This window comes from Mustela putorius, unplaced genomic scaffold, assembly GCF_011764305.1.
Source record: "Mustela putorius furo isolate JIRA1106 unplaced genomic scaffold, ASM1176430v1.1 tig00537327_pilon_pilon_pilon, whole genome shotgun sequence".
Lineage (NCBI taxonomy): Eukaryota > Metazoa > Chordata > Mammalia > Carnivora > Mustelidae > Mustela > Mustela putorius.
The window spans coordinates 351,974-377,905 of NW_025422450.1; the positions used below are offsets into that span (position 1 = coordinate 351,974).

A 25,932-nucleotide genomic window follows, 5' to 3' on the forward strand; every position below is an offset into this window, starting at 1 on the left:
ATCGGGCTCTCTGCTCAGCAGGGATCCTGCTTCCTCCTCTCTCTCTGCCTGCCTCTCTGCCTACTTGTGATCTCTGTCTGTCAAATGAATAAATAAAATCTTAAAAAAAAAAAAAAAAAAAAAGCTCAGGCCCAAAATGGTGTCACTTATATTGAGTTCCCAAACTTGCACATAATCCATAATCTAATTGCAGTTTCAACATCCTGCATATAGTTGTAACTAGTCAGTTAGGAATTTTCAATCCAAGTTTGTCACTTGGGACTTCTCCACTCAACAAAGTAGGATGAGATAATCTATATGATAAGACCCCGTGCTTTTGCCCTAGAAAGTGGCCTCTCCTGAATAAACCTTTTCTTTTGCTATTAAATTTCTTGTTCATACCCTCCTTCTATAAAAACTTTACATTTTGTATAACCCCTTAGAGCACCTCTTTACTTGCTAGATAGGGTGCTGCCTGATTCATGAATTGTTTAATAGAGCTAATTAGATCTTCAAATTTACTTGGTTGAATATTGTTATAGAACAGTATAAAACAGGTCTTCTATAAGTAGTAAATTCTCTGTGTATGTGTAAAACATACACAATATTAATTAGTATATATTCCTGGAAAAATGGAAGGAAACTGATGCTGGAAAAATTTCATACTTTTAAAAAAAGCCAGCCAGTCTTCTGTTCCCTCTTCATTCCCCCTTGAACAATTTTGACCCTTAAATCTTTAAGGTTGTTGAAGGTGGAAGGTCTCTGCTTCTGTAACATCTTCCTGCTGAACAGGGGCATAGAGTTGTCCCTATCTACTCGGGTCAACACTGTTGAGTTGGGGAATGTGTAGGGGAGTTACAAAAGATGGAGGCAGCTGAATTCAGGGGAGACTGCTCTGAGGACAAAGCAAAAGGCTGACACTTTGGAACCTCCACCCCCCACCCCCACTCCTGGGTGGGACATATGTGACATTCTTTAGGAATCTCCCATCATCTTAATGTTAATACCTAGCTAGAGGGCAAAACTTGACATTGGCAATGGCAAGGTCTCTGGTATCAGGTATCTTGTAGGTCCTCTTTAGCATATGAAAGTTCTATTGAAACCTCCTTTTTCCTTACTTCCCCCACCCCCATGGTACATAACCTGCCACCCCTCATAACCCAGGACAGCAGCTCTTCCTGCCACTGGTCCTGTCCCCATGCTTTAATAAATCACCATTTTGCACCAAAGATGTCTCAAGAATTCTTTCTTGGTCATCGGCTCCAGACCTCCCCCCACCAAACCTTACCTATATTCTAAAACTTCATCATCGGGGTTACAGAGCTCTTATAAGGCAGTGCAGGGGGTCAGGTTACAAGGGCTGTGTTGACTGCTGGTAGTCAGCTGACTGGGGGTTGGGGGGTGGTGTTGCTTTAGGCGGGAACAGCAGTTAGGGCAGTGCAGGAAGCTCATGACTAGAAGCCTGTCTAGAGAAGCAGAAATGACTGGTTATCTCTTGCTCCCTGTGGGGATTCTGGTTATCTCTTAGTATTACTGGTAATTTTCCATCTTCTGGGGCCTGTTGGTCTGGGGCTGCTCTGGATAATTTTCCTCTTCACTGAGAACCCCAAAGTTCTTTTGAGAAGCCATATCTTCATGTTTTTTGTACTTGAATTTTGATTGTCTCCAAACCCCAGATTTTGAGTTAAATAGATGATTAAGGTTGAGCCAGTTCATATATCAAATCTCCTCAGCCACAATAATTGTTTTGGCAAGAAATATGTTATCCAAGTTGATCCATTTAGAAGGAATCTCTGGACTGCCAAGACAGAAAGCTTTGTATCTTTTATCGGGCTTAAATATCTTAAGATATGTGCTTGTGGATCACATAAGATGAATCCTACCTCAATTTGAAGTCCATTTGAAGCATGGCAGAGCCAAGAGTGTGGTCCTGTTGATGAAAGATAGTTGGAAGGCAGGCAAGCAAGGACAAGCCCCCCTCCCCACCAAGAGGAAACTACCCTTAAGGGATTTTACACTACCCTGGAAGGAGCCCTCCGCTCCTTCCAAAGTGACAAAAGCCTGATTGGATGACAGGTGCAGGAAGGGTTAATCAGATTAAAACACCCACCAACAAGCCCATAAATACCTTTAGACTTAGAAATTCCAGTGGCAACCTTCTCAGGTCCCCTCCCTTCCTGGGAACTTTGTGCTATCACTTTGCCATCACTCAATACCCCTTGCTTTGCTGCCCACCCCTCTGGTCTACCTCTTCATTCTTCCACGTGGTGATACCAAGAACCACTGGCACTGACAGAGAAAAAATTCCTGTAACACTGTCATCATGCCATTTCTGGAATGCATTTCTTTTTTGTCACAGAAGACACTGAATTCATTGTTTATTCATCAATTAGATTTTTCATCATTTTATAATACAATTTTCTAAAATACTGTTATTATTTATTATTGTTGAATAATTAATATGTGTGAAATTATTATTATTATTATTTTTTAAACGATTTTATTTATTTATTTGTCAGAGAGAGAGAGAGAGTGCGAGTACAGGCAGAGTGCCAAGAGAGAGAGAGAGAAGCAGGCTCCCTGCCAAACAAGGAGCCCGATGTGTGACTTGATCCCAGGACACTGGGATCATGACCTGAGCTGAAGGCAGCCGCTTAACCAATTGAGCCACCCAGGCATCCCTAAAATTATTTTTGTAAACTACAAGGATTTTCTTTTCCTTCTACTTTTTTCAGGCAACCTATTCCATTGCTTATGGCAAATGCTGCCCAAGATGTCATATAAATCTAGATTCTCTGAAGTCAATTCTGTGTTCCATATCCCATATGCAAGGGCATTCCACCACTTATTTATTTATTTATCTAAATTTTAGTTTCAGTATAGTCAATATACAGTGTTATGTTAGTTTTAGGGTACAATATTTCACTTTTCTCTTGATTTTTTAAAACTATAATCTCTGTATCTAGATTTATTTGTGAAAATCACATTCATTCCTGAAATACTATCTGTGTTGTTGGATTTCTAGAATCATGTAGTATGTATGTACTGCTTTGAACAGCACTTTTGCCAGTTTAAGAGAAAGAAATGGTAATGATGAGGTTTTGGAATATAGGTGACATGCAATGGGGTGAGGTCTGGAGCTGATGACCAGGACAGAATTCTTGAAATGTCTTTGATGCAAAATGGTGGTTTTATTAAAACGCAGGGTCCAGACAGGTGAGAAGAAAGAGCTGCTGCTTGGGTGAGCTGTTGCCAAGCTCACCCCTTGTGAGGGATGGTTGACTATATACTTGGGAGTAGGGGGAGGTAAGGAAAAGAGAGATTTTTCAAAAGGATTTTCATATGTTAAAGAGTCACAGGATACCAAGCCCTTGCCTTGTCAAGTTATGGTTGTTTTTCCCTCTAGCATGGCATTAACATTAAGACAATTGGGAGCTTCCTGGAAGAATGTCACACATGTCCCACCTAGGAGTGTGGGAGAATGCTGCAGGGTGTCAGCTTATGTTTTCTCTTCACCTAACCTTCTGCTCCAGCATCAGTTAACTGTGCAATTTTTGTTTGTTTGTTTGTTTGTTTTGGTGTGAATGTGTTGGTTGATTTATGAAGTTAATCATTAATTCATTTACTCAAAGCTAAACAAGCGAGACAAGGATTCATAGTTATAAAATTGAAAACCTTTGTACTAATAATAAAGTTAGGGAGGAACCAAAGATAAAACCAAAGATAATTTAGTTGCCCATAAATTAATCCTAAGGTTTTTTTAGTGGACCATGGTGTCAGATTATAAAGTTATAAAAATGGCAGTTATATATGTTCTCAGACAACTGCTTACAAAACTGTGTTAGTAGTTTGTCATAGTTAAACATCAATGGAAGAAATATGCTGAAGAGGCACAAGAAAAGAAGGAATTGTTTCAGGCATGGTCATGTTTCAGAGGGATAAGGGCAGGGGCTCTTACTAGGTGAATTACTTCATCTTCCTCTGGGAGATGGAGAGTCTTTGTTATAAATTACCTTGGTACTGATGAGAAAATTACAGATGGATTGGGTTAAAATTTCACTCCTGGCAAGTTGAAACTGCATTTAAGTCTTGGTTTGCTGCCCTAGGGTCAAGTGACTCCATCTTGGGCCTGGCCTTCTGGTTAACACCAGTTTCCTTTGAGATTAATAATGAAAACCAAAATTAATATTGATGAGGGAGCAGGAGGCTGGCTGAGGACAAAGCAAAAGCTGGCGCCTTGCACCCCCCCCTTCCATCCGCTCCCCTCCATAGGTGTAGCATTCCTCAGGCACCCCTGACTGCCATAAAATAAATAGTTAACTTGCTGAGATCACAATCCTACAAGACAGGAGTCTCCCTTGGTTTGCAAATGTCCTTGAGATGACAACAAAGAAGTTACCTTATCAATAGCCCAATTGCCAAAGACACAGAACTCAGTTCCTCAAGCCCTAATGTCACCCTCCCCTCCATGAAAACCGAAGGAGGCGGAGGTAGAAGGAAAAGTAAATAAAGTTAAATTTCTTCTAAACCTAAATCTCATTAACAAGGATGTTTGATAGCAGGAATGTAACATTCCACCAGGAGACTCTCAATTGTCTTTACTTGATAGTAACTAAGCCTTCAATTTTCTGATAGTATTCTTTGCCCCAATAGCCCTTCTGAATACCCCTTTGTCCTCACCTACCCAACTCCTGCGTATATAACCAACCACCCCTCACAACCCGGGGCGGCCGCATCTCTGCCTGCCCACGGGCCCTGTCCCCGTGCTTTAATAAACCACCATTTTGCACCAAAGATGTCTCAAGAATTCTTTCTTGGTCATCGGCTCCGGACCTCAGCCCTCCAAACCTCACCTAGGTTCTAGAACTTCATCAATATTAAGTGTTTTCATAGTGCCCAATTTACATTATACTAAATTTCATGTAAATCATCTTATTAGATCCTTACAACACCTTGTAAATTTTATATCATTCCCATTTTCTAGGTGAGGAAAGCAAGACTTAAAATGTATAAACTGTAAATTGGTAAATCCAGATTTCAAAAGCTAACTAGCTCAGCTCTAGAGTTCACTAACCACTACAGAGAAAGTGTTTAAAACACGGAGTATGCAGTTGTCCTGACACTAGTAATTCTAAATGTCAGGATGCAGAGAAGACAAATTTTTTTTGGCCATTGTCATGTAAATCTCCTTATATTGCTGTCCTCTTTATTGAGGGTACTTCTTTTATGACCATCTATGCACTGCTCCCTCCCATAACTCAAGCATTCATTGTGGACAACTAAAAACAAAACAAAAAACAGAAGAAGTTAACCTCTTATTATAATTTATAATAACTTACAAATTATAATTTTGGAAAACCCACAAAGGATAAAAATCAAGTCATTTATTTTAAAGATTAAAAATAGTACATAATGATATGGGAAACAAAGACAGAAGAAAAATAATTAAATTTCCTTACTACATAGAGCCCACTGACAAGTCTTTGAAACAGGCAGAGTGACATTCCTCTCGGGTCTCATCTACCTCAATATTAATACTTTGCTAAGGGCAAAAAGCAATCCTAGCCTGACTGCCTCCCCCCACCCCCTAAGGATACTGTAAGTCTACTTTAATGTATAAAAATTCCTTTGGAGACTTCCTTTATCTCTAAACAACCCAAGATACATCCTGGCAATCATCTCCCAAGAATATGGCCCACTGACATACATCTAAAGGGTCTCATGACTAAGGTATTATTAGATGGTAATAAATGACCTTTCCAAACAATAGCTAGGCTGCTCAAGGTCCTGGAAACCTTGCTTCCAAAATTCCTTGGAGATTTAAGCTATCCCTAACCACCTCCCAATTTAAAAGTATATAATGGGCCACTTCTCATGACCCTGGTGCAGCACTTTCTGCCCATGGGTCCTGTCCCCATGCTTTAATAAAACCACCTTTTTCTACCAAAGACATCTTAAGAATTCTTTCTTGGCCATGGCATTCAGACCTTAACATCGTCTTTCCTATATCACCTAAGACACAAGCAGCCTGGCTGGAGATAGAATTTCTTTTTTTTCTCCTTCTCCTTCTTCTTCCTTTCTCCTTCTTTACTAGAAATTCCTTTGTGATCTCACAGACATCAAAAGGTTGTCTAAAATGTTCAGCAGCCTATATTTTAGAGCACAGCTTTTAAAATCCCACACTTTGTATGTAGAGATGAAATTTAAATGGTTATCAATAGATCTGAAATCATAAGAATATTTTTCTAAAGATTACAAGTTGAAATGAAAAACTAGATACTCCTAGTATACTGACCTTTACAGAATATTCAAAGTCAGAAACAATGAGGGTTCTGACCAGAAGATTACCTACAATGAATTTATAAATTTACATGCTAGAATGATAGGTAGAACTCACAATTCTCTGATTTATCTATGAACAACTCAGAAAAAAATATTAAATAGACCTAGTTAATATAGCAGATATAAGTGATGTAAAAGTTGGGGTTCAGGAGCAAACAGTCAAGAAAGAATTCTTGAGATGTATTTGTATTTGGTGCAGAAAGTGGTTTTTTTTTTTTTTTTTTTTAAATATGGAACGCTTCACGAATTTGCGTGTCATCCTTGCGCAGGGGCCATGCTAATCTTCTCTGTATCGTTCCAATTTTAGTATATGTGCTGCTGAAGCGAGCACAGAAAGTGTGGTTTTATTAAAGCACGGGAATGGAACCCATGGCCAGAAAGAGCTGCACTGTAGTTGTGAATAGTGGCTGATTATACACTTTCAAGTTGGGAGGGGGTTAGGCATAGCATAAGTCTCTAAGGAATTTGGAAGCAAAGTTTCCTAGCGGTCAGGCTAACTTCAAGCTAAAGTTTTCTTTTTCCCTCTAAGAAAATATTAACAGTAAGGCAGTTGGATTCTTGGAGGAAAATCACCCTGCCTATCCCAAGTGTTTGTCAATGGGTTGGCTGTAAGTTTTTAAAAGTTTAACTTTTTCTATATTTCTTTTGCCCCTGTTTTCCACATTGTAAGGAAATCTGAGCTGGCTTCTCTATGTTTATAAGATGGCTATAAGTTTTATTTGGTATAATTACAGGGTAATGACCTTCAATTTCTTCAAAAGCAAGCTCTTATTCTGGCAATTTCATTTCAAAGATCACTCTTGTGTAATATATTATTTGAAGTCTGAGTGTTTAAAAGATAAAGAAAATGAAATAACATATTCAAGATAGAACCAAAGGACTTTACCATAGCTTTACTCCAAGGCCAGTTACACTTTAACTACCCTTATGATTTTTATTAACATCCAAAAGATTTATGAGGCAACTCATTATCTTTATACTCCTGAAGGTAGTGATATTGATAAAAAACCATTCAGTTAATTGGGGGTGAAACTCTGAATGAAAAGAATGAAGTTCAAATATTTCCTTCTTTTCCCATTGTGGGGGTGAGGTAAGAGGGTCCTTGAGCAATACACTCCCTTCCACCTCACTCTGCCTTTAAGGCTCAGCCTGAGCTACTAAATAAGGAATAGGAGACATGGAGATGTCAACCTAGGCCTGTGGTTCTTAGTCCTGGGTGCATAGTTTAATCACTTGAGAATATCTTTTAAATTACTGATTCATAACCTTACCTTCTCTTCTTCTCCCCCACTTCCAAGAAATTTCTACTTGATTAGTGTGAGGTGGGACCTTGATAATTGTACTTATTTTTATAAAATTGTTCAGGTAAACCTAGCAGGAAGTTGGACTTGAGCCCTGCTGATCAAGAAGTAGGTTTAATATTTCAAGCCAGTTGAGTAGCCAAATGAACTTGGATACCAGCCTTTATTGTGCTATGCCACTTAGAATATATGTGAGAATTGGTATATGGCTTATTGGCTGACTAAAAATTTTAGTTTTTTGTATTTTTACTAAGCAGACTTTGGGATTAATCTTGTACTTTTGATAGTCATAATATAAAAGAAGTCTTTAGTTATTTCCCAACCACATTGCCTATGCCTGCTTTTTTGTTCACCCATAGCAGTAAAGAGATGCTATGAATTATACTAATTCAAGAATAATAGTATATAATAGGGACTTCCTCTATTAGGATTACTCATGGTCTTTCCATATGACTGGGGAAGAGGGAGAAAATAAAGCTTCTTTCCATAAAGCTGGACAGCTGAGAAAGTCTGAAGAAGATAAGACTCCAGTTGTCACTGCCTAAGAAAGACTGAGGGAAGTAGCATAGATAAGTTCTGCTTTAGACTTTGGGTGAATGTTCTTGGAAAATAACACTCGTCAGGATCTTCCTTTCAGGCAAGTTTTCTCTCCCCATCAATAGTTTAAGTAGAGACCTTGAGGGTAAAGAGAGAAAATTCCCTTTCTCTTTCAGGCATTTTCAAGAGACTTAAAACATTTTCCATACTTCTGATCGCCAATTTACATGGGGTAAAGCACATGATTGTGCTGTCCAAAATTATCCTGCACCTAAGCCCAAGGCATCTGTAACCAGGATAAATGAGATATTTGGCAGAAATACTTAATAGTACTATAAGAACTTGGTATCCCCAGTTTCTTCTTCTCAATTCCTTCCCATTATTGACTTGTGCTCTCAGGCCAGAGGGTAGAACAAGGAAAATTGGCATTTCTGGGGGCAAAATTTCACATGGAAATTACTGGTTCTCTATAATAGAGTAAATGTCTATGATGTATCAATTAAACTTCAAGCTAGGATAATGCCACAATGAGCGTATTTTGGAAACAGCAGCCAGATTCTTGTATCAGAGGAGATGGGAACTAATTTTGAGAGTCAAGGCAGGTTATTTTGCATCTTCAAATATGTAATGTAATCAGCCCCAAAGAAAGTGAAATATTAAATGAAAAGCTGTTATATTTAAATAAAAACTGCTGAACGAATTCTGGAGACCAGAATGTATTTCTGGGACCATGGTGGTAAGTGAGTAACTAATCCGCAGAGATTACAACAGTGTCCCAGTGAATTATACTACTGTATAACAAATTACTCCAAAACTTAGTAGTTTAGGACAGACAACAAGTTGCATAGTATTTCTCAGGTCAGAAAGTGGGGAGCAGTTTAACTGGGTAGTTTGGCTTGTGATTTTCATAAGATTGCAGTTAAGCTTTTGGCTAAAGCTGTAATCATCTGAAGGCTTGACTGGGGCTGGTGGATCTACTTGCAAGAGAGTTCATTCACATGACTGTTGACTGCAGGCCTCAGTTCCTCATCATGTGTACATTTCCATGGAACCACCTATTATATTCAAGACATGCAGCTGAGGAAGCAATGAAAGGAAGGGTTCAGAGCTGCAATGTCTTCCATAGCTTGTTCTTGGAAGTGATATACCATCGCTTCTACTGTTTCAGTTGATCATAGTAATGTCCAGACCAACTCTGATAAAATGTGGGAGAGGACTGTACAAGAGTATGATTACTGTGGGTTGAGAGACATGGGAAGCCATTGTGGAGGCTGGTTATCATATCTTCCTAGAAAGCAAAATAGTTTCATTATTTTACAGTACTGACGTGGTTTTGCACCCTTTTAAAATCAACCTTATTCTTATTCTCCCTGTTTCTAATTCTGTTTCTCAATTGGAAACAGAGGGATCATCATATATTCCAGAGAAAATTCTATCTTACTGCGACAGGAATATAGGAGTGAAATAGGATTTCTTTATTTTGAAACATGATATTCCTAGGGGAGAATTTTGGAGTTTCTCTTCCATATTTGTGAAGCAGAATTTTAAAAAATATGAGAATGATGAAATTGTGGATACGAGAAGGCATGGCTGCAATCAAAGGGTGAAAAGTAATTTTTTTCTCTCTTCCAACCCATATATTAATTTTATAAAGTGAACTAGGGTGTGTCTTCCTTACAATTCAGTAGTCTTAAAAGTCTAGTAGGATGGTCTGAGGTTTCTGTCCTCATACTAAAAGTGTTGAAGTACCTCCTTTTTTTATGATTGAGGTATAATTTACAGACATATATCTTTATAAGCCCAAATAACCCATACCTCAATCAAGATTTAGAATATTAGTTTTCCCCAGGCAACTGTGGTCTAATTTCTATCATGAAGGTTTTTTGTTTTGCCTTTTCATGAATTTCTTGTAATGGTAATAATATACTATTGTATTTCATTTCTCTTACTAAATATAATGTTGTTTGAGACCCTGTATATAGTGTAAGCTATTGTATATATCAATAGTTTATTCCTTTTATATTTTTGAGTTGAATTCCATTATATGAATATGCCACAATTTTTCTACCCATTTTCCTGCTGATGGACATTTGGGATGTCTTTGGTTTTGGCTATTATGAATAAAGTTGCTAAAGATTTGCATTTAAAATCTATTGTGGACACATTTGGTTTCTTTTTTTTTTAATTTATTTTTTATTTTCAGCATAACAGTATTCATTATTTTTGCACTCCACCCAGTGCTCCATGCAATCCATGGCCTCTATAATACCCACCACCTGGTACCCCGACCTCCCATGCCCCGTCCCTTCAAAACCCTCAGGTTGTTTTTCAGAGTCCATAGTCTCTCATGGTTCACCTCCCCTTCCAATTTACCCCAACTCCCTTCTCCACTCTAACTCCCCATGTCCTCCATGCTATTTGTTATACTCCACAAATAAGTGAAACCATATGATAATTGACTCTCTCTGCTTGACTTATTTCACTCAGCATAATCACTTCCAGTCCTGTCCATGTTGCTACAAAAGTTGGGTATTCATCCTTTCTGATGGAGGCATAATACTCCATAGTGTATATGGACCACATCTTCTTTATCCATTCGTCCGTTGAAGGGCATCTTGGTTCTTTCCACAGTTTGGCAACCGTGGCCATTGCTGCTATAAACATTGGGGTACAGATGGCCCTTCTTTTCATGACATCTGTATCTTTGGGGTAAATACCCAGTAGTGCAATGACAGGGTCATAGGGAAGTTCTATTTTTAATTTCTTGAGGAATCTCCACGCTGTTCTCCAAAGTGGCTGCACCAACTTGCATTCCCACCAACAGTGGAAGACGGTTCCCCTTTCTCCACATCCTCTCCAACACATGTTGTTTCCTGTTTTGTTAATTTTGGCCATTCTAACTGGTGTAAGGTGATATCTCAATGTGGTTTTAATTTGAATCTCCCTGAGGGCTAATGATGATGAACATTTTTTCATGTGTTTGATAGCCATTTGTATGTCTTTATTGGAGAAGTGTCTGTGAATATCCTCTGTCCATTTTTTTGATATGTTTGCCTGTTTTGTGTGTGTTGAGTTTGAGGAGTTCATTATAGATCTTGGATATCAACCTTTTGTCTGTACTGTCATTTGCAAATATCTTCTCCCACTCCGTGGGTTGCCTCTTTGTTTTCTTGACTGTTTCCTTTGCTGTGCAGAAGCTTTTGATTTTGATGAAGTCCCAAAAGTTCATCTTCGCTTTTGTTTCCTTTGCCTTTGGAGACATATCTTGAAAGAAGTTGCTGTGGCTGATATTGAAGAGGTTATTGCCTATGTTCTCCTCTAGGATTCTGATGGATTCCTGTCTCACATTGAGGTTTTTTATCCATTTGGGGTTTATCTTTGTGTACGGGGTAAGAGAATGGTCGAGTTTCATTCTTCCACATATAGCTGCCCAGTTTTCCCAGCACTATTTATTGAAGAGCACTGTCTTTTTTCCACTGTATATTTTTTCCTGTTTTGTCAAAGATTATTTGACCATAGAGTTTAGGGTCGATATCTGGGCTGTCTACTCTGTTCCATTGGTCTATGTGTCTGTTTTTATGCCAGTATCATGCTGTCTTAGTGATCACAGCTTTGTAGTAAAGCTTGAAATCAGGTAGCGTGATGCCCCCTGTTTTATTTTTGTTTTTCAACATTTCTTTAGCGATTCGGGGTCTCTTCTGATTCCATACAAATTTTAGGATTATTTGCTCCAGCTCTTTGAAAAATACCGGTGGAATTTTGATCAGAATGGCATTAAAAGTATAGATTGCTCTAGGCAGTATAGACATTTTAACAATGTTTATTCTTCCGATCCAAGAGCACGGAATGGTCTTCCATCTTTTTGTGTCTTCTTCAATTTCTTTCATGAGTGTTCTGTAGTTCATCGAGTACAGATCTTTTACCTCTTTGGTTACGTTTATTCCCAGGTATCTTATGGTTCTTGGTGCTATAGTAAATGGAATCGATTCTCTAATTTCCCTTTCTGTATTTTCATTATTAGTGTATAAGAAAGCTACTGATTTCTGTACATTGACTTTGTATCCTGCCACGTTGCTGAATTGCTGTATGAGTTCTAGTAGTTTGGGGGTGGAATCTTTTGGGTTTTCCATATAAAGAATCATGTCATCTGCAAAAAGAGAGAGTTTGACTTCTTCATTATCAATTTGGATACCTTTTATTTATCTTTGTTGTCTGATTGCTGTTGCTAGGACTTCTAATATTATGTTGAATAAGAGTGGTGAGAGTGGGCATCCTTGTTGTGTTCCTGATCTCAACGGGAAGGATGCAAGCTTTTTCCCATTGAGGATGATATTTGCTGTGGGTCTTTCATAGATAGATTTGATGAAGTTCGGGAATGTTTCCTCTATCCCTATACTTTGAAGCATTTTAATCAGGAATGGATGCTGGATTTTGTCAAATGCTTTCTCTGCATTGATTGAGAGGACCATGTGGTTCTTCTCTCTTCTCATATTAATTTGTTGTATCACATTGATTGATTTGTGAATGTTGAACCATCCTTGTAGCCCAAGGATGAATCCCACCTGGTCATGGTGGATAATCTTTTTAATGTGCTGTTGGATCCTGTTGGCTAGGATCCTGTTGAGAATCTTAGCATCCATATTCATCAGGGATATTGGTCTGAAATTCTCCTTTTTGGTAGGGTCTTTGCCTGGTTTGGGGAAAGAGTCAGGAAGTTTTCCTTCTGCTTCAATTTTTTGAAACAGCTTCAGGAGAATAGGTGTTATTTCTTCTTTGAAAGTTTGGTAGAATTCCCCAGGGAATCCATCAGGTCCTGGGCTCTTGTTTTTTGGGAGGTTTTTGATCACTGCTTCAATCTCGTTACTAGATATCGGTCTATTTAGGTTGTCAATTTCTTCCTGGTTCAATTTTGGGAGTTTATAGTTTTCCAAGAATGCATCCATTTCATCTAGATTGCTTAGCTTATTGGCATATAACTGTTGATAATAACTTCTGATGATTGTTTCTACTTCCTTGGTGTTCGTTGTGATCTCTCCCTCTTCATTCATAATTTTAAGTATTTGAGCTTTCTCTCTTTTCTTTTGGATTAGTGTGGCCAATGGTTTATCGATCTTATTGATTCTTTCAAAAAACCAGCTTCTAGTTTCATTGATACGTTCTACTGTATCTCTGGTTTCTACCTCATTGATCTCAGCTCTAATCTTGATGATTTCCCTTCTTATGTGTGGAGTTGGTTTGGTTTGTTATTGATTCTCCAGTTCTTTAAGGTGTAGAGACAGCTGCTGTGTTCTGGATTTTTCAATTTTTTTGAGGGAGGCTTGGATGGCTATGTATTTCCCCTTTAGGACCGCCTTTGCTGTATCCCATAGGTTTTGGATCGAAGTGTCTTCATTGTCATTCGTTTCCATGAATTGTTTCAGTTCTCCCTTGATTTCCTGGTTGATCCAAGCATTCTTAAGCAAGGTGCTCTTTGGCTTCCAGGTGTTTGGGGTCCTTCTGAACCTTTCCTTGTGATTGAGCTCCATTTTCAAAGCATTGTGATCTGAGAATGTGCAGGGAATAATCTCAGTCTTTTGGTATCTGTTGAGTCCTGATTAGTGACCCAGTATGTGGTCTATTCTGGAGAAGGTTCCATGTGCACTTGAGAAGAATGAGTATTCTGTTGTTTTAGGGTGGAATATTCTGTATATATCTATGAGGTCCATCTGTTCCAATGTGTCATTCAATGGTCTTGTTTCTTTATTGATTTTCTGCTTCGATGATCTGTCTATTTCTGAGAGAGGCGTGTTAAGATCTCCTATGATTAGTGTATTCATATTAATATGACTCTTTATCTTGATTAACAGTTTTCTTATGTAAATGGCTGCCCCCATATTGGGGGCATAGATATTTATAATTGTTAGATCATCTTGGTGGATAGTCCCTTTAAGAATAATGTAGTGTCCTTCTGTATCTCTGACTACAGTCTTTAGTTTAAAATCTAATTTGTCTGATATGAGAATCGCTACCCCAGCCTTCTTTTGAGGCCCATTGTCCTGAAAGATGTTTCTCCATCCCTTCACTTTCAGTCTGGGTGTATCTTTAGATTCAAGATGGGTCTCTTGTAGACAACATATGGATGGGTCCTGTCGTTTTATCCAGTCTACAACCCTGTGCCATTTTATGGGCATATTTAGGCCATTTACATTGAGAGTGATTATTGATAGATAGTTTTTTATTGACATCATGTTACCTTTGAAGTCTTTCTTTCTGTAGATTGTCTCTATATTTCTGTTCAATGTTATTCTTGGGCTTTTTCCTCCTTTAAAGAAGCCCCCTTAATATTTCCTGCAATGTCTGCTTGGTGGTTGCATATCTTTTAAGCCTTGTTGGTCTTGGAAACTCTTTATCTCTCCATCCATTTTGAATCTCAGTCTTGCTGGATAAAGTATTTTTGGCTGTATTTCCTTCTCATTCAATGCCCTGAATATATCTTGCCAGCCCTTTCTGGCTTGCCAGATCTCTATGGACAGGTCTGATGTTATTCTGATGGGCTTTCCTCTATATGTAAGGATCTTCTTTGTCCTAGCTGCTTTCAAGCTTTCAAACTTTCAAGAGGTTCTGCCTATAGTTATAATTCTTCATTCTTACTATTAGGTGTCTCGAGGACTTTCGAGAATCTGTAATCTTGGGGTGAAACCTTTCAGGCTCTAGTACATGAACACTGATTCCATTCGCAAGATTGGGAAAATTTTCATGAAGAACTTGTCCCACTATATCTTCTAGACTTCTTTCTTTCTCCTTCCCTTCAGGGATTCCAATAATTCTGACGTTGGAACGTTTCATGGCATCATTTATTTCCCTGATTCTGTTTTCGTGTCTTCCAAGCTGTTTGTTACAGGCTTCCTCCTGATCCTTTCTCTCTATCTGTTTGTCCTCTAGATCACTAATTCTATCTTCTGTCTCAGTTACTCTAGCGTTGAGAGAGTTTAGATTACATTGGAACTCATTGAGAGCATTGTGAAGCTCATCCCTGGTAGCTTTCAGCTCTTCCCTAATATTGAAAACATGATCTCTGGTCGTTTCCAGTTTGGCCCTCATCAATTCTGTTTGGTCACCCATGGCTTTCTCAAACCTAGCTATTGTTTGGATAATTGTTAGCCTGAATTCTCTTTCTGACATATTGTCTATGTTAATAGCCGTTAGGTCTGTTGCATAAGACCCATCCTCTGTATTTTTTTTTGTTGGGCATTCCTCCTCCTAGTCATTTTGGTGAGAGATGGCTGAACGGGTGTAGCTGGGTGTATCGACTATGGTGCAGTCAAGGTGCACCCTGGAATGCTTCTGACCAATCAGGGTTCCCCACCCTAATGAGAGGAAAAAAAAAAAAAGAAAAAGAAAAAAAAAAAGAGAGAGAGAGGGAAAAAAGGGAAGATAAAAGAGAAGGTTCATTCCAAATGGGCCCCAAGGTAAGATTTATGAAGTATACAAACAGACACAGACAAACAAAAAGACTGATAAAAGTATATGACAAGAGAAAAAAATAATATATATATATATATTTGCGTATATATATATATATGCAAATAAAGGAAGAACCTCGTCAAAAAGAACCCTGAGTTTAAGATTTATATACTATCAGGACAAACACAAAAACACAGAAATACTGGTGGAAGAAAAAGATGGGAGAGTGGTTGTAAATTCTCAGTATGGGTGAGGAAGGTTGTTTTGATTCTTCCTGGATGTATCTTGATATCTTTGTTAAAGGACTCAACTTTCCTAAGATAAGGGGGGATTAGGAATTGGATAACCTATAGGGGTGGCATTGATTGGGGAAAGGGGATATAGAGTTTAACTCTATATGAATATTAGAAAATAAAAGTTAAAAAAAGGAATAAACTAGACTAAACTAAAGTAAAATTAAAAAAAAAGAAATTTAAAAAATAGAAATGCAAAAGGAAAACACAGGTGTATGTATCAAAAAGTTCAGGTTAGAAGGATATTATGGAATTTGATGTACTGGACATCTCACTGTGACGGCAAATAGGTTAAAAATTATCTATATAATAATAAAAATTAACTATATAAAAAATAAGCCAGAATAGTGGGATCGAATTAATATTAAAAATTGTCCTATGAAGTAGTGGTGGTTGTTCTCTTGTCATCTTTTTTTTTTTCCTTTCCTGGTTGGCTTTCTGGGAGAGGGGCCTGCCAGGTGGATTTTCAGTCAATGATGTTCTCTCAGTTAAGTCCTCCCGCCCCCCTCAAGGGGGTGGGCTCTGAGGAAACTTTTTTTCAGGCTTTTGTTCTCTGGAGGTTTTTATATTTGTTCACTTTTGTTTTTCTCTCTTGCCTTGACCGCTTTTGATGGTTTTTGTAGGTTTAGAGAAAGCCAACTGCACCCTGACCTCCCTCTCAGAGAGAAGCCTCAGTCTGGCTGCAGAGCCCAAATAAATCCCCCCCTCTGCTGGCAGAGCAGGTTCCCAGTCGCGGTCCCTGGGGACTCAGTATTTTTTGCTTGTACCCAAAACCACAGCATCGGCAGCGGTGGCTGTTGGGGAAGCTCAGACTGCCAGAGAAGTTCCAAGCAGCGATCGCACACTGAAATTTTCTCGCTGGCCCGGGCTGGGAGTGCCTGGTCTTTTCCATTGGAGAGCACCTGGCTGGCGTTTGTGTGCACCTCTCTCAGGGGAGGGTGCGGGGCATGACTTGGACTCTGATGGCACAGCAGGGCACTGGCGTGGGGACTGCAAACAGGCTGTGCTTCTGTTGGCTGGCGAGGCTCCCAGCCCCTCACTGGAGCCGGCACCACGCACTCTCAGGCAAGCTGGTGGTTCAGGGACCAAGACCTGGTTTCTCTGCTGCACTCTCTCTGGCTCTGTGCCAGGGGTGGCTGTCCTGGGTTTGGGGGCTTAAGCCCTGACCCTAATGATGAAGTCCCAGAACCTAAGTCAGGTTCGGTGGGGTGAGGAGGTTCGGAGCCAACGACTAAAGAAAGAATTCTTAAGACGTCGTTGGTGCAAAATGGTGGTTTATTAAAGCACGGGGACAGGACCCATGGGCAGGAAGAGCTGCTGCCCCGGGTTGTAAGGGTAGGCATGTTATATACCTTGCGGTTGGGGGAAGGTGAGGGGAAGGGATGGGAGGTTTCAACAGAGTTCTCACATGTTAGGGAGGGCCTACAAGGTGCCGGGGGTGGGGGGAGGCCTTGCCCTTATGGCCTGATCAATGTCAGGCATTAACATCAAGATAGTTGGGAGATTCTTGGTGGGGTATTATGATCCGGCTATCATTTACCTTCCCTTCTACCTCAGTCTCCTCCAGTTTATGGTGGGAGGGAGACATTAGGGCTTCAGGAACCAAGAGTTATTTGCCTCTGGAAATTTGTGCTATTGATAAGGTAACCTCCCTGTTTAGGTCTCCAGGACATCTGTAGAGAAAGGGAGATTCCTGTTCTGCAGGATTGCGATCCCTGCAAGTTAACTATTTATCATTTTATGGCAGTCAGGGGTGCCTGAGGAATGCTACACATATGGAGGGGAGCGGGTGAAGAGGGGGTGCAAGGCACCAGCTTTTGCTCTGTCCTCAGCCAGCCTCCTGCTCCCTCATCATTCCCCCCCGAACAATTTTGACCCTTAAATCTTTAAGGTGGTTGAAGGTAGAAGGTCTCATCTTCTGTAACTTCTTCCTGCTGAATAGGGGCGTAGAGCTGTCCCTACCTGCTTGGGTCAATATTAATCAGGGTAGGAACGTATAAGGGAGTTACGAAAGGTGGAGGCAGCTGAATCCAGCGCTGACAGTGAAGAGGCGTCCTCCCGCGCGACAAGGATCGTCTGTTGTGGTGTAGTCATTGTAGCAATGGAGTCTCGGCACCAAGTAGAGAAATATTGAAAAAAGCAACATATTAAGATTAAAAGGCGATAAGAGTGAGAACCCCAAGAAAGAGATTTTTAATTGTTGGCCATAGTCCTCCTTCAAACCAGGAACTTAACCATTTCCTGAGAGAGAGAGAAGGACCTTGTAGAGCCTTAATCTGGGCATTCATATCCTTTATTAGTCCTGTGCTATTTTTGTGATAGTCTGGGATGTACACACAACATTCTGTTTGATAATTGCACGTGTGCTACCCTGGGCTGCTGTCAGGACATCTAAGGCCATCCTATTTTGTAGGACTGCCTTGCGTATTTGTGAGACTTCGGTATTAAGTAGGGAGATGATATTTAGTGAATCATTGAGTGCTTTTGTAGTATATTTATTAAGGGCTTCTACATGTCACATGACATCCTCTAGTCCCGCAGATAGAACAAAAATGGATGCTAAGTAATCATACCATTTAAAAACAGATCGCTTCCATCTTTGTTTTAAATTGGAGAGATTAGCTGGAGTTGTAATGGTTTTAGTAATGCGCCCATGAATCCAGGCAAATCCCAAAGTACAGCGACCTATCCACCCTGGAGGAAGCCAGGGCCACAGGTTGGTTCCACATATCCAGTGGGTTCCGTTTGGAGCTGGCCATCTAATGCCAGGTCACCTTACCCAGTCAGTAGCAAACCAGTCAGTAGTCTGGAGTACTATTATTTGGGAACACATTTCTAATTATAGCTATCCTCGATGTCATGTGTTATTTGCCTAAGTACCATATGTATGATTCCTTTGTTCCCAGCATAAAACTGCCTTTTTACTGAGCCTTCCAATCAGTATGGGTATGAACCACGAATATGTATCCCAGATTTGATATAAACCATCTTCAGTATAGCGATAAGGAGGGTTTCATAACTTAGGCCCATATTTGATTGGGGAGTTATGGCTTGATACCAATCCCCTTTCCTTCCAAATAGCTCCATGGACATGTAGTACCAAGAAAGCATATTTGGAGTCACTGTTAATGTTTATTTTTAGGCTTTGGCAATTGCAAAATGCTAGTGAGCACTATGGCATACCTAGCTTTTCTTATTCTTTCTATGAAAACTACTGTCATCAGAAAACCAACTGTTGTTCATATTTTTAACAGGGGCATCTTAAATCTGGCCATATAGAGTAAGCAAGATCAATAAACTCTGAACATTTTTGCTCTATAGAGAAAGAAGTACAGTGGTCAGGTTCAGGCATACAGGTAACTAGGTTTAAAGTTTGACAAGTTTTAACTATTATTTCTGGCATATCTGTTAGTGTAGCCCAGTATTTAATAAGTCTGCCTCCATCATTCATTGGTGGCCTTTGGCTTCTAAGACAAATCTGGACCTGATGTGAAGTCATTACAGTCAGGGACTGTCCCATAGTGAGCTTTGAGGCTCTTTTATGAGGGCTGTTTTATGCTTTTGCTAAAGCATCTATTTGCAATTGCACCTCAACAGAGGTGGCCTCTAGGATAATTATGACTAAGGGATGAAACCAGTAAGAAGACCTTTGAGTGGTCCAGGCTTAACAATATCCTGATTACAGAGGATCACTGGCAAGTGAGAAAACTTATCAAGAGATAAGGGGAGTCCCCCATGCATCATCCAATCCACTCATAAAGAAAGTGGGGTCATCCATTATCTCCACAAGTCCATAGTTAATCTTATGGAGTGTGATAGGTTAGCTTTTAGGCAATTTCATTATCCCAGCCACACATAAGGTGTTAGTTAAGTTATATAATTGTAGGGGAATCAATCCCATTTTCCAGTTGTTTAATCATGTGCTGTGGGGTCTGCTAATATCCCCACAAAATAAAAAGCAAGAAGATCATCTAAATGAGCTATTGTGTAACTTCTCTGAAGTACCTCAAATTGTTTAGCTTAGGTAAACAAGCATTTAAAGACAATCAAATCTAGAATTTAATATCCATAAAGGTGTGCTACTCTAAAACGTAATTTTTCTCTCTAAAATAACCCTCACTTACAGAGATAGCCAAATCAGGACTAATTCACTTGTGAAACAAGTCCAGTTTTAACAAACTTGGCCTAATTATTTACATAAGCTCAGCAAGAACAGTGAGTGTGATCAATAGATCTTTTAGAATCTGCTTTGCTGGAACTTCTTATAAGGAATCTCTAGGTTGAACTTTTAGTAGCCTCTCCTGGCCAGAAGCCAAGCCCTGTACTTGCCATCAGGCATGCCTGCAATACCTGTTGATTTGGGCGAATTCCTCTTCTGAGGCTGCACCTACCAAGGAGTGACATTCTTTACTCACCTGGTGAGGCTGCTGGGAACTCTGTAAGCAAGGTATCAGGCCAACAGTCCCAAGGGGCTTTATGGCTCCAGGTTTCATAAAGTCAACCTTAGTTCCTTTAAACTGTCTGGTCATATCTGAGTCTTTTCAAATATGACATCCCAGTCAAAGCCTTGGTAAAATAACCAGTTTCCAATGGCGTCCTGTTACAAAGAGAACAGATTCTTATTGAACTTATGCAAATGACTGATTGCCATGGAAGAAAGAATACTTATTGAGACCTTTTGGTTTTAGAGGGTTCAGATAGAGAAAAAAGGTGAATGCTTTGAGCACTTTTACAAATGAGCACTTTTACATCTCTATAAGTTACAGATAACTAGGAGGGAGTATCCCTAGTCTATAAGAGCAAACATTAGAGAGAACCAGCAATGTTTAAAGTAAGATAAAACATTAAGAGACACAACACTATAATCTCTTAGTTCATTTAGTCCCATGTTACCAATTCTGGTGAATGCGGCTTTAGACAGTTTTGGAAATTCTTACCCATTTCAGTTTTAGGATTTTCAAGTATATCAAATATCTGTATTTGTCCTGAGAGTCCTTTATAGGAATCTCCTTGAAGATAAAACTCATTTTACAAGAGAATTAAAACAATTATAAATGACAAAAACTCAGAATGGATATGGTTAGAGCTAAAGAGACACGGGAGTTTACAATTTAGCTGCAAGGAAATCAGGTTATTTCTGTGATACATAACATTTCCATAATTACAGTATCAAGCGATGATCTCTCAAAACGTTAAAACTTTAGGAAGTGCGTAGAATCTTTAGAATAGTTACAGCATTTTCCCAAATGTAATCCAAGGTTTATCATTGGTTCAGTAGTACTTCATGAGCAACTTCACATACCAAGGAAAAGCCTGAGTTAAAGAGATTTACAGTTTAAATCCTGTCAACATTTGCTAAAATTTTAGAAAGTTTTAAAGCACATGCCTAAATATAATTAGGGATGTTAAACACCTGATAAAACAAAACATAGAAACTGGTTTTTCTGGGCAGGCAAAGAGAAAACCATTTACATTTTCTTTTTTTTTTTTTTTAAAGATTTTATTTATTTATTTGACAGAGAGAAACCACAAGTAGACGGAGAGGCAGGCAGAGAGAGAGAGGAAAGCAGGCTCCCTGCTGAGCAGAGAGCCCGGTGCAGGACTCGATCCCAGGACCCTGAGATCATGACCTGGGCCGAAGGCAGCGGCTTAACCCACTGAGCCACCCAGGTGCCCCCATTTACATTTTCTTAACAGAAGATCAATTGATCTAAGAAAACATTGTCTTTTTGAACAGAGACAATTTCAGTCTTGTACCAATGTACCTTTAAAACCCATTCATTTCAATCTTAATCCATTCTTGACCATAGCTAAAATTCCTTTTCTGAAGATTTCCCTTCACAAACCTTCTACAACTTTCCTTTGCATTCAGGTTTTGTCCCAAGCCATTTCCTTCCAAACAACCATCTTATTTAGGACAAAATTACCTTCCTTTACCTTCAACAAAATGTATTTCCATTCCTTAAATCTTTCTTACATATCTCCTACTTTCCTACATACAGAGTTTCCCTTTATTTCCATCAGTCTTAGTTACACTAAGCAGAACTTTGTATTCTTAGAAACACCTTTAGTTATTAACAAATTGTGAACTGTTACAACAGAATTCTTCAGGTGGCAATTTATGAATCAGTTAAGTGGCAAACAAGTTTACCAGCAGATTTAAATACTCTTAGTTTCTTTGCAGTAAGAAGTCAAAAGCACAAACCTACATCCAGTAATTAACGACTTAGCATTTTATCCTGTTTGGTTAAGACCTAGATGTCCACAATTCAATTCCATGTGTCATCCAAGCAAAACTTTAAAACTTTCAGGTTACCAAAGACTTTGAAAGCTACTTCAGCAATTACCCATTAGAACTTTGAGACAGACAATTAACCATCAGTTTAGTCATTTCTTTGCTAACAAATTTTAACAAATAACATGGGCTTATTTGACCTTCAGTAAACTTGGAAGTTTCACATTTACTGCTGATAACTTAAAAGACACATCTTATCTTAATTAAACCAACAAACTTAACTTAGTTCCAATACTGATTTATGTTCCACCTGGACCCACTCCACTTTGAATGTTTACCTGAGACATGCGTGGGAAGATCTGGAGTGGGGGTGTTAGGTCCAGGGGGTGCTCTTCTTGCTCCTTGACAGTGAAGAGAGGAGCCATGGTGCATGATATAGAGGCTAGTCATGCAGGCTGCACACACGTTGGTATAGAAACAGGAGAAGGGGGAAACAGAGGAAACAAAGTGCTGCCAGGAGGCAGAGAAAAGATTCCCGGTTTTAGAGCTCATAAGCCCCAACAGAGGAGCAGATGCCATGCTTTCCCACCAGCAAGTGGGGGAGGGGTTAGGCAGTCCAAGTCAGGCCAGAGAACACAGGGAAACTTCCCCGAAACAAAGAGAGTTTCGGCAGCTGCTTGGGAATATTCCTTATGGACTCTGTCTCGAGTTAGACCAACCCCAGTTGGCTCCAGTTACAGCTATTAACACGGGAAGTGAGGGAGGGAGAAGCCCCCACATCTATTAGGAGAAACAGAGAAATAAAGCCAGGTCCCCTTTGCTAGGGATGGCCCAGCAACCTGGGTTTACTAGAAGAAGGCTTATTTACATAATTACCATCCAATATGTCAGGATAAAGTTTACTAGCTGACTCATTTGGGCAAACACATTCCGCAAAAGCCCCTTATTTGGGGTCCTGGTGCAGAGCAATGAAGGTCTAGGTATGATCCCTGGTATCCTAGGTCCATTTGCCCTGCTTCCTGCAGAGGAGATCTAACTGATAGATTCCACTGAGGCCATGCAGTGTTACAGGAGCTCAGTCCTTGCCTAAGTTTTGCAATCCAAATTATTTCCAGTGGGTTAAAAGGCACCCCAAGGTAGAGTCCTTGGGAACTGAAGCCAGAAAAGTAATGAAGGTCCATTACCAAATCCCCCGACTCCTGGGTGGCGTCCCACACAGGGTATGTCAGAGGTTTTAGGTGTCAAAAGCGACCTGAGGCGTCCCTCAAGATACGCTATTGATCACCATCCTGCCTTCCCCGAGAAGGCATTCCTGCTGTAAGAGGCTCTGGAGGGGTGCCGGTGTCCCTCCACTTCCCCATCGCATCCTAGGCTACAGATGGGTGCCTGGTGAATGGACTAGGAAACTGTGCCATGCCATGCCATTGTCTGTCCTGAAGACTGCATGCTGTTTTGCCGTATTAACCCATGGAAATACTAGAAAGGTTTGGCAAGGGGCAATTACCCAATTTCATAGCTTTAGGCAGTTTGTAGAAGACACTGACAAGAAACAGTAAAGACTGAAATCCATCATGGTCTATGCGACATTCCAACACATGTGGCCCTTGCAGCCAACTTCCCTAGGAAACGGTCCCCGGTTGCATTTTAGTTCAATCGGGTACTGGTTTTGGCCAGTCCCAGTGGAGGTCTCGCGGCCAGAAGTGGCTAGACCAGGGATGTGGAGGGGATCACATTAGATCAATCAGGAGGAAACCTCACACGGGAGTCTTAAGATTGGCAGCCGTCCTGGTGACTTAGGTGGCTGTCCCGTGCCCAAGAGAGACAACTCTCTATAAGAACAGGAATAAAGAGAGGCCATCAAGTTTCTGGGTCTTATTGCCATTCTGGCCAGGGTACTAGCTTACAGCCAAAAGGCAGACGTTCTCCTCCCCGTGGAGTAGCCACGGGCTAGAGGATTACAGCCTGAGCAATTGACATGCAAGTGTTCCAATAAGACCATACTCCTTGAAAAGCCCTGGAATGAGAGTACAGGAAAAGGAGAGAAAGTACTCACCAATTTTGCACCGAAGCAAAGAGTCCAAATGTAAAGACTCAAAAACCTCCTGGCTGGCTCGCCAAAAATGATGAAGTCCCAGAACCCAAGTCAGGTTCGGTGGGGTGAGGAGGTTCGGAGCCGACGACTAAAGAAAGAATTCTTAAGATGTAGTTGGTGCAAAATGGTGGTTTATTAAAGCACGGGGACAGGACCCATGGGCAGGAAGAGCTGCTGCCCCAGGTTGTAAGGGTAGGCATGTTATATACTTTGCAGTTGGGGGAAGGTGAGAGGAAGGGATGGGAGGTTTCAACAGAGTTTTCACATGTTAGGGAGGGCCTACAAGGTGCCGGGGGTGGGGGGAGGCCTTGCCCTTATGGCCTGATCAATGTCAGGCATTAACATCAAGATAGTTGGGAGATTCTTGGTGGGGTATTATGATCCGGCTATCATTTACCTTCCCTTCTACCTCAGTCTCCTCCAGTTTATGGTGGGAGGGAGACATTAGGGCTTCAGGAACCAAGAGTTATTTGCCCCTGGAAATCTGTGCTATTGATAAGGTAACCTCCCTGTTTAGGTCTCCAGGACATCTGTAGAGCAAGGGAGATTCCTGTTCTGCAGGATTGCGATCCCTGCAAGTTAACTATTTATCATTTTATGGCAGTCAGGGGTGTCTGAGGAATGCTACACATATGGAGGGGAGCGGGTGAAGAGGGGGTGCAAGGCGCCAGCTTTTGCTCTGTGCTCAGCCAGCCTCCTACTCCCTCATCACTAACACTCCGATTCCCACAAATCTCCCCCCCCCCCCGTGATCCTTTGCTCTTTTTGAGTGCTTTTTACCAGACTTCTAAGTTAATGCTGGTCCCCAGGCACAGGGCACTCTCCTATTGGGATATTACTTTCCAACGGGTCATCTCTGGTGGCTCCCTCCCCCTTTTGTTTATCTTCCGAAATCAGTCCAACTTTCCCACTCCGCTTTACCTGCCCACTGGCGTCTTCTGCTCCAGTAGAGATCCAGATGTGTATAATTCTGATCTCAGGCTGATTTTGTGGGTGATTGGGGTTCTTTGGAAGGTAATCAGCTCACTTTAGGGTACAGGTTGAAAGGGCGCCTCCCTCCTCCTACTTCCCCGCCATTTTCACATTTCATATCTTTATGATTTTATTTTCATTATAAAAAAACTGTCATTTATTGTCAAAAAATTTTTGCACCATCTATGGTTACAAAGTTTCTGTTGTTACTTGTGCATTATTGTTTTTAATTTCGTTTTTGTTTTATTCTGTTAATACAGTGAACTAAACTGTATTTGTTCATTATGTACTATGGTTTTGGTTTATTATTAGCTTCGACTTATTACTGTTTGGATTAAATTTTTTTCATCTGTGCAACCCATTCTGTGGGTTGTGTTTTCTTTCCCTTGATAGTGTCCTTATGTACAAAAATTAAAATAGTCTAATTTATGTATACTTCTTTTGTTGCCTGTGCTGTTGATGTCATGTTGAAGAAACCATTGCCAAATCCAAAGTCATGAAGATTTTATCTACTTTTCTTTCAATAGTTTTATAGTTTTAGTTCTCACATTTAGGTTTTTGGTATATTTTGAATTAATATTTTTATGTGTAAGGTAGAGGTCTGACTTCATTCTTTTGCATATAGATGTCAATTTTCACAACACCACGTGACTGTTCTTTTCACATTGAGTGGTCTTGGCAACCTTATTGGAAATTATTTTACCATATATGTGACAGCTTACTTCTGGAGTCTCTGTT

The 25,932-nt window shown here is 40.1% G+C and overlaps 1 non-coding gene across 1 annotated transcript; it reads right to left on the reverse strand.

Annotated features, from left to right (window-relative positions):
• Window positions 1-6,545: 6,545 nt before the first annotated feature.
• Window positions 6,546-6,652, reverse strand: LOC123390356. The gene has a single exon (XR_006604954.1). It is a non-coding gene; the product is annotated as a U6 spliceosomal RNA (small nuclear RNA).
• Window positions 6,653-25,932: the final 19,280 nt, after the last annotated feature.